This window comes from Culex pipiens, unplaced genomic scaffold, assembly GCF_016801865.2.
Source record: "Culex pipiens pallens isolate TS unplaced genomic scaffold, TS_CPP_V2 Cpp_Un0121, whole genome shotgun sequence".
In the NCBI taxonomy this organism is placed as follows: domain Eukaryota; kingdom Metazoa; phylum Arthropoda; class Insecta; order Diptera; family Culicidae; genus Culex; species Culex pipiens.
Window position 1 is genome coordinate 1,866 of NW_026292938.1, and position 8,171 is coordinate 10,036.

The 8,171-nt window shown below is 44.3% G+C and overlaps 1 long non-coding RNA gene across 1 annotated transcript; it reads right to left on the reverse strand.

The window, feature by feature from the left end:
• Window positions 1-629: 629 nt before the first annotated feature.
• On the reverse strand, window positions 630-7,939 carry LOC120428484 (uncharacterized). Its single transcript, XR_005607108.2, has 3 exons — window positions 6,988-7,939; window positions 4,032-6,384; window positions 630-759 (listed from the first exon to the last, which is right to left on the reverse strand). It is a non-coding gene; the product is annotated as an uncharacterized LOC120428484 (long non-coding RNA).
• Between the last annotated feature and the right edge of the window lie 232 nt (window positions 7,940-8,171).

The window sequence follows — 8,171 nt, forward strand, 5'->3', positions numbered from 1 at the left end:
TGGGCTGGGACGTCACCGGACGTCGCCCTCCGAGGATCTTCCCGTGTCCAAAGCCCTCACCCGGTCGGGTTGGAGGCCAAGCGGGCCCGCTTGGCGCCGTTACGGCGACGTGGAGGACGGGTGTGTAAATTGGGTGAGATCCCCTCCGTTAAAACCCTATTCCCTACCCCCACATAATAAGCAAACTTTGTAAAAATGTATGAATATAAATTTATTTTCTTACCATCTAATTTTTTAACTTTATTTCACTAACTCTGGTTAGTGTGCACCCTGAGAAACCTTTAAGTAGTTTCAAGGGCAGAATTGAATTCCCGCAGAGCTAGCAGGAAATTGCAATTGATCTTGTAAGTAACACTTAAGAAAAAGTGTACGATTCCTTATCGTGTTAAAAATTATGAATTAACAAGAATAAAACTCTCGTGAAGCATGATTAAGGAGGAGGATTTCCGGAAAGTATAAAACTGAAAAATGTAAGAAAATCACAAAGAATAATCTGATTTATTACCTGATGAAGATCAAATTCAGTTGTGTTGATTTCGACACCATCCGAACAATAATCTATTTTTGTTTGTCAATCATTTCGAAATCTTGGAAACGATACAGAAGAATGTTCCATAAAAAATCGGTTTAATATGATCAATCTTTCAAACCGTAAGGCAGATTTTGATATTTTTGTTGAATGGCACTATTTCGCTACCACACATGGCAAAAGCTCTAGAACTATTTCATCTACTACAGCCAGCTCTACATTTGTTCTCGCTTCAAATAAAAGAAGAAATAAAAGACATAATTTGATAAAGTGGGAAGAAATGAGGAATAAGGAAAAATATAAAAATAATAGATAAATAATGATAATTTTTTTAAAAATTTTATTGTAAAAACTCAACAGCATTTGCAAATAAATATTTACAGTTCAAATTTTACCTAATATGGTTCAATGCACGGGGTTGGGCACATGGTTGATCCGTAGCGCATTGGATTTACTTCCGTAAATATTTCGTAAATATCGTAAATACAGGCGTAAATATTATTTATCTGCACGATATTCGGAACAAAATTTTGTTCAGTGTGGATAGTGACAGTTCAGAACTGTCACTTGTTTGTTTCCTTCATTTACAAACTGACAGCGGGACCAGAAACGTCAGCACTTCTACTAAAGAAGCAAATGCGGGTGATGACGGCAGGACCGTCGATGAAGCGGTCCCTGCCGGCCGAACTTCCACCACCCTCACAATCCGACCGCAGCCGTTACCGCAAGCCCAACCGGACCCGGGCATGCTGAAGCTGCTCACCAGCTCGGAGAACCATGTCCGCGTGTTGGAAGCCCAAGCCGCCGCAGTCAGAAAGCCGGCAGCGTTGCACACCCCCGCAGAACCAACGACGACGCAAGTGTGCTGGGGCAAAATAACGACCAAAAAGCACAAAACGTGGGAGGGCGACGGAACGTTGACCATCGTGGGCGGGAAGAGCGTCACGTTGGGCGACGAGGAAGGCAAGGTGATTGGGAGCTCCGGTTTGGTGAAGGGGGAGGAGCTGTAGGAGGGTTCGCGTTTGAACAAGGAGGTTGAACTGGTGGAGCGGATTGATGGGGAGGTGGCCAAGGAGAATGATGTGCCGGTGAAGAGGGTTCGATTCGAGACGAGAGGAGGGTTTAGGCCGCCGGCGGAGTCGATGTGCGCCGGGAGTCCGATTGTGGTGTCGACACGGGTGTCGAGCAGGTTGGGACGGTGGGGAGGAAGCGATTACGGAGGACTTTGTTCCGTTGACGATGCGGGAGCCTTCGTTCGATCAGTGGAAGTATAACAAAGGGTTGCGTTCCGTACTGCGTGGCTAAGCATTTGCGGCCTCACCAGCGGGAAGGGGTGAGCTTTCTGTACGAATGCGTTTTGGGAATGAAACGCGAAGACTCGGAACAGTTTGGAGCGATTTTGGCCGACGAGATGGGACTGGGGAAGACGTTGCAGATGTTGGCGTTGATCTACACCTTGAAGAATCAGGGACCTTACGGGCAGCCGATTGTGAAGCGGGTTCTGATCGTGACTCCGAGCAGTTAGGTGGACAACTGGGATCGAGAGATAACAAAGTGGTTGAAGCAGGAACGGATCTTTACGTTCATCGTGGGGCCGAATAGCAAGTTGAAAAAGTACGCGCACCTAATCGCAACCCAACGAGTTGTCGCATGGGGGGAGAAGGGAGAGGAGGGGGCGGTCAATATCGTTTTTTTTTTCATCATATCTAACAATACAAAAAAGCTGATTTCACAAATAAAAAGAAATTAAACCAATGGCGACTTTTCCTTGGCCAGTTCGGAGGCATCCCAGACGAGCTTGGCACCGTCTCCGATGAACATCTGCACCAGCTACTGGCCGGCCAGCTTCAGGTAAGTGGACTTCGGTGGATGAATTCTCAGGTTCTTGAACTTGTTCTTGTACGTCGTCGGCAGCACGACGGCCTCAATCAATTTCTGGATTTGCCTGTCCAACCCGCCAATGTCCGAATACTGCTCGGTCGGCCGGAAGAGTCTCCGCTTGGAGTCCAGCACCACCACCGCCCCGTCGTCCTCCGTCTCATGAGGGTCCACGTCCAGCAGCTCGATCGACTTGTCCTCCTGGGTTACCACCATCTCGATTGCTGGTGCCTTACTGAGTCCGGAACACGCACTAAATTCAACACAAAACAATGGAAAATCCGGATTTACTACGACGAAGCTGCTGGCCCATGAAATTGCCGGATGATAATAGAGCGCCAGCAAATCGCCCGGCCGGGAAATGTAATAGAGACAGATTGATTTTTTTGTTGTTTGTAAACAGTGCGCGCGTTTGCGATGACAGCTGTGAAAAACACTGAAATAAAATTCATAGAGGAATTGTGTATGCACGTAAATATGGATGCACATACGGATTAACTTATGACATAAATGCAATATATTTGGAGTGACCACCTCGTGGTTCAATGGCACTGACATCAGGAAAAACAGTGCATTAAAAATTACCCAATAAATATTCCTTAAACAAAAAGTAGATTGTTCAAGGTATTGATTATTATGAATAAAAAAATTATGAAAATAATTCATCTTACAGAACACCAGGTAGTAATTATTGATCAGCCCGACTGAGTGCTTCTAGCAGATGCGGCGAGTGTAGCCTACTTTAAAATTCGATATCTCTGGAACGAAACATGGGTCATTCCACCTGAAGTGTGCAAGAGAAAATGCAAATTTGAAAATTACCATCTCCGATTCTGCTCAAATTTGGCAGAGCTGTTGAGACTATCAAAACATGCAAAAATCCCAAATTTCGTCCAAATCGGACCACCCCCTCCATTTTTGTACCCTCCCAAAAAATCGACTTTTTCGCGATTTTTGAGCGAAACCCCTATCTTCAAACGACGATAACTCAGGAACCACAAATCTTAGAGGGTCGGTCTATGACTCAATTTTGAAGGAAATTGGACGTAGAATCCATTTCCGTGATCAAATTTTAGATTAAAATATTGTTTCTACCTGTATTGCGCAATTGAAAACTTTAAATGGCCGTATCTCAAAACAGCCCTATTTATTTTATAAATTTGACCTCACCATCGTATTCCCCGGCCAATTTCACATAAGAATCACTTATCGACAGAAAGGAATATGTTTCGTTCCAGAGATATCGAATTTTAAAGTTTTGAGATTACCTAAATTAGCTTTATTCGCCGCATCTGCTAGACTCGGGCGCGCTGATCAATAACTGCTACCTGGTTATTTATTGAAATAAGATTTCATCCCAAATTATCACTAGTAAATTAGCCCACAGGACAGAGCAAGAACGACACGCAATACAGGGCAGAATGGAATTCCCACAGAGCTAGTAGGAAATTGCAATTGATCTTGTAAGTAACACTTAAGAAAAAGTGTACGATACATTATCGTAATAAAAATTATGAATTAACATGAATAAAACTCTCGTGAAGCCTGATTAATGAGGAGGATTTCTGGAAAGTATAAAACTGAAAAATGTAAGAAAATCACAAAGAATAATCTGATTTATTACCTGATGAAGATCAAATTCAGTTGTGTTGATTTCGACACCGTCCGAACAATAATCTTTTTTTGTTTTTCAATCATTTCGAAATCTTGGAAAACGATACAGCTGCTGCCCACATGTATCAGAAGTATATGGTTTTGTTTTTGAAATCAAATGTACCAGAATTGAAAAAAATCATCAATTATTCAGATGAAACTGGCTCACAATATAAAAAATCGGTATGATCAATCTTTCAGGCAGATATTGGGGGTTTTGCTGAATGGCACTATTTCGCTACCACACATGGCAAAAGCTCTAGAACCCATACGAATTATTTCATCTACTTCAGCCAGCTCTACATTTGTACTCGCTTCAAATAAAAGATGAAATAAAAGATAATTTGATAAATGAAGAATTAGGAAAAATATAAAAATAATAGACAAATAATGATAAATTGTTGAAAATTGTATTTTAAAAATTCTACAGCATTTGCAAATAAATATTAAATGATCAAATTTTACTTAATATGGTCGAATGACAGTGACATCAGGAAAAACAGTGCATTAAAAATTACCCAGTAAATATTCCTTAAACAAAAAATAGATTGTTCAAGGTATTGATTATCTCAAAATCGTATAAAATTATAAAAATAATCGAGGGGGACGTCACTTCCGCGCTAACCGAGCGATAAAGATTCCTTTTCAAACCTATGCAGCGTTCACTTTCACCTTTCCGCTTTAACTTGCTTTAACGCGCGTTAACCGCGATAACTTGCTTTTTGGCTTGCCTTTTCTTGCGTTCTCGCTTCACACTGCTCGATTTTTTTTGACAGCGAGAACTGTCAAGAGCAAACGACAGTTCTCGTTGTCAAATCAGTCGAGCAGTTTGTTTTGCTCAATTTTTCTCCATCACCGGAAGGATGGTGGTCAAAAAAACGGTGGCGCCCGGAGTGGAGGAAGCAAGATTCTCGCCGCGTTGTGCAGGTCAAGAGGGACACCAGCAGCCCGGCTTCATCGAGTGCAACTTCCGGACGGAATATTAATGAAAACTGACTTGCTTTGTTTCGCAGGATGGGTGTTGGGTTCGAAGAGCCTACCAACAGTGATGTAACGATGAACCTGCGCAGGGCTAAAACCTGCAGCCCACCGATCACACGAAAGGAGTTGAAGCCACAGATTGTGTTAGTGGGTTCTGGACGATCCACACGGTGCAGTCAACTGTTGCTGAACGAACCGCACGTGTCCTCGTACCACATTCCCAAGAATCGCAAGAATTATCGCGGACGCGGGCTTGATTAATCCGTCGCTGCTGTCTAACCTTCTCTTGGAAGTGTGAAGCTTGGATCAAACATCGGCCAAGCGGATGTTCCTTAAACAATAGCCGGCAAAAACACCAGAAGGTCCACGGCGGAGGAAACGTCTGGTCGAACTGCCGGGCGTGGTGGCTCTCCCCCGCAAAGTACTGTAATTGCAACAGACAGTAATGCGTTTTCTTTTAACAAACTAATCATTTGCTGAAGGAAACTGAACAGAATAAAATAAAATATATAATTCTTTATTTATAACTGTTTTGATTTCTTTTGTAAAACATCAGTTTAATTCGAGGAGAAAACGGGTCAGACCGGGGCCGTGGTAGATCGGAAGCGGGATCGGGTGCGAAAGTTGATGCGCGAGACCAGTGACTCGGGAACGTCCAGCTTGGAGTTGCCACCATTATTGAACGCTGCTCGATTCTTTCTCGGAATACTGCCCAGCTGGTTGGGTGCGTCCAGCGCTTAATCTTAAAGTTGTCCGTGATCGTGATTCAACATTGTCGGTGCTTGACGAAGCCGGACTGTGGATCGTCTTGAGCGAGAGGTAGCCGTAAGTGAAGTACGGATCGGCGAAGTGCAGAATTTTCTTGGTGGCCATGTTTTAGGAAGGTCGGCACCTTGGCGCAACGGAACTGCAGCACCTTGCAGATCTTTGGACTTGCAGATAGGTCATCTTCGCTGCGCGGGATGGTCCCTTCAATGAGTGCCGGTGGCTCGGGAATGCCCCCCCTTGTTAAATTCCAGGCAAGCTGTTCCTTTTGGTGCTGTCCTCACGGAAGTCCAGATTCAACAGCGGACCTCCATTAGACGCACCCATGTGGCCATTAGTATCCGCGAGGAGCAGGAGAAACACGACAATTCTTATTTTCCAAGCTCTGGAAGGCGAGCCACTAGCCGTTCGTAGATAGCCTAACCTGCGGGCATCGTTGGATCGGCGTATCCATGTCTACCGGAATGTCTCACAAGCATTCGTTGTCGGAGGAGAGATCGGTCGGAGGTTGTCACGAAGCACCAGTTATCATCGACGAATGTGATCGTGTTGACCGAGCTCAGACTGCGTGTGTCCCACTCAGAGCTGAAAATGTCAGGGGTCCTGACGCGAAAATCGACGACGCATACACGATTTTTTCAGATCCATTCACTGAACCGCAAAACCGTGACATAAACAAACTCGACTTAGTCGTGAGTGCCCTAGCTCACTGAGCAGCTGCAATGCGAGGCAGTAGTCGACCAACGCTCATTCGACGTTGCACGCACACACATAAAGAAACAAGTTTTTACACAAAATGTTGGTATTTATGCGTGGAAATGTAATTTTGAATATAAGTTATGGTTGTTTAAAGTGTTTGGCACAGTCTAGAACCATTCAATTGTTTAAAAATAGTCAAAATAGTGTTTAGAGAGGATTTTACGAGTCAGTCATACGACACGAATTCAGTGAGTGTAGATCATTTTTTCACGTCTCTCATTTTCCAGCAGCCGACCGGCACGAGTCAGGCGGCAGTGGTTGAACGGACACAGTAGGCTTACAGTCACATGCTAGCAGTGAACTGACATTTTGGTTTGCTTCATGTGTACGCTGGGTTGGAAACATTTTGCAGGCCTGGTCCCACTGTAAGAGAAAGAACTTTGAGGTTTCTTATACAATTATTTTCAAATGAATCTACTCACTTGGTCTTCTAGTCAGAAGCTCTTGTATTCCGAGTCCTCCCGCACGACCTGCTCCGAGCAGGTTCGCAAGCAATGCCGCTGGTAGTAAACCTTCAAGATAATGATCCGGTCGTCCATGCTGCAGGACAGCAATAGGTGGGCCGATTTTGGGGGACCACTGGATGGCAGAAATGTCCTTAGTGTGACCGGTTCAGGTGTGGATTTGTGTCTACGGCAGCAAGCACCGGCCGGTGGCACCACTTTTGCGCAGATTGACCCCGACGTCGTACGTCGGTGATAATCGACCGAGTTCTTGATGTGCAGCACGTACTTCTCCTCGATCAGCTTATCTTAATTCACGCGGTTCTAGTGCTGCTTCTTGGGCATCATCTTTTTGATCTTAGTCCGCTCGGTCCGGTTGGCCTCGATGCAAATTCTTGCCTCATGGTCCAAAAATCTCTGTATGTCTTTCCGGTTCCGGTTCTGCAAGTTCCACTCCGCGGGTTTAAACTTAACTCGTTCATCGTCGGTGCCAGCAAACGGAACGATTCCATCTGCTCCAGGGGACTCCCAGCGGAGCGGCACAAACCAGCAGCGTTTTTGAAACCGAGTGGGCTGAAACCGACATTCACACAAAAGTAAACATTTCCCACATTTCCGATCGTTAGCGATAAAAAAAACTCACAGGTTGCTGTGTTTATTTTCTCCGTGAAAACTGCAGGAAAAAAAATCAAAACAAAAAAACGAGTTGCCAAACACGATCAAAAACTGCTCGATTCAAGACGGCATGGTTGCAAGATCGATTTCTTTGGTTCAAAAGTCGAGCAGACGCTGACCGCTTTAACTCGCTTTAACGCGCGTTAACTTGCGATAACTTGCTTTAAGGTGGCGTTATGTGAAAACTCGGCACGATGAGTAGCGTTGATGCTTTTCGAGCTCGTTTTTGTGCGTTTTAGTGTGTTATCGCGGAGTGACATTCCCCTCGAAAATAATTCATCTTACAAAACGGCAGGTAGTAATTATTGATCAGCACGACTGAGTGCTTCTAGCAGATGCGGCGAGTGTAGCTGATGTAGGTAATCTCAAATACTTAAAACTTTAAAATTCGATATCTCTGGAACGAAACATATTCCTTTCTGTCGATAAGTGATTCTTATGTAAAATTGGCCGGGGAATACGATGGTGAGGTCAAATTTATAAAATAA